General features: G+C 51.7%; 1 pseudogene; it reads left to right on the forward strand.

Moving 5' to 3' along the window:
- The first annotated feature begins 556 nt into the window (after positions 1 to 556).
- On the forward strand, positions 557 to 675 carry LOC146061163 (5S ribosomal RNA; annotated as a pseudogene).

The following is a 675-nucleotide window of genomic DNA, read 5'->3' on the forward strand; positions in this document are numbered from 1 at the left end:
CCGCGAGGGGACGCGGATACCTTCACAGGTAAACGTGGCCCTACGCGGGCTTCACAGGTATCCACGTCCCCTCGCTGCGCTCGCCACACTATTCTATTCTCAACTCCACGCCGACGTGGATAGTGGGGGTATGAAAAGGTCGGAGGACGCATCACGCCGCCCCTCGCGGGCTCGCTGCGCTTTGGGTTGCCGTGGATCGTGGGGTGGCGTTACAAATTTGGGGGGACATTTAAGTGTTAATTGTGCCTATTTGGGCTCTGTAGCCCATTTAACATTGATTCCTATGGCCAAATCGCGGCCATTGAAGCATTGAATGTAAAATCGCGGGCAGCACTAAATTTAACATTGAACCCTATGGGAAATCGCGGTGATCGCGGTGATCGCGGGCATCGCGTCGCGGCCGTTAATGTACTGGCCGCGATGCCCGCGATGGGCGCCCAACTAAGTAAAGAGTACCGATTTTTTTTATCTCCAACAATACAGTTTGGAAACTTTTTCAGTAGATTACTTGTAGATATAAAGTAAGTAAAAGAGGGCAAAAACGTTGTTAGTCTTTACCTACAGCTGTACCACGCTGGCTAGGCCCAATCATGTCCAATCTTGGCAGCTAAGCAGTGTTAGGCCTGGTTAGTACTTGGATGGGAGACCACGTGGGAACACCAGGTGCTGTAAGCA

The sequence above is a fragment of the Crinia signifera genome, chromosome 2 (assembly GCF_055691185.1).
Source record: "Crinia signifera chromosome 2, ASM5569118v1, whole genome shotgun sequence".
Classification (NCBI taxonomy): domain Eukaryota; kingdom Metazoa; phylum Chordata; class Amphibia; order Anura; family Myobatrachidae; genus Crinia; species Crinia signifera.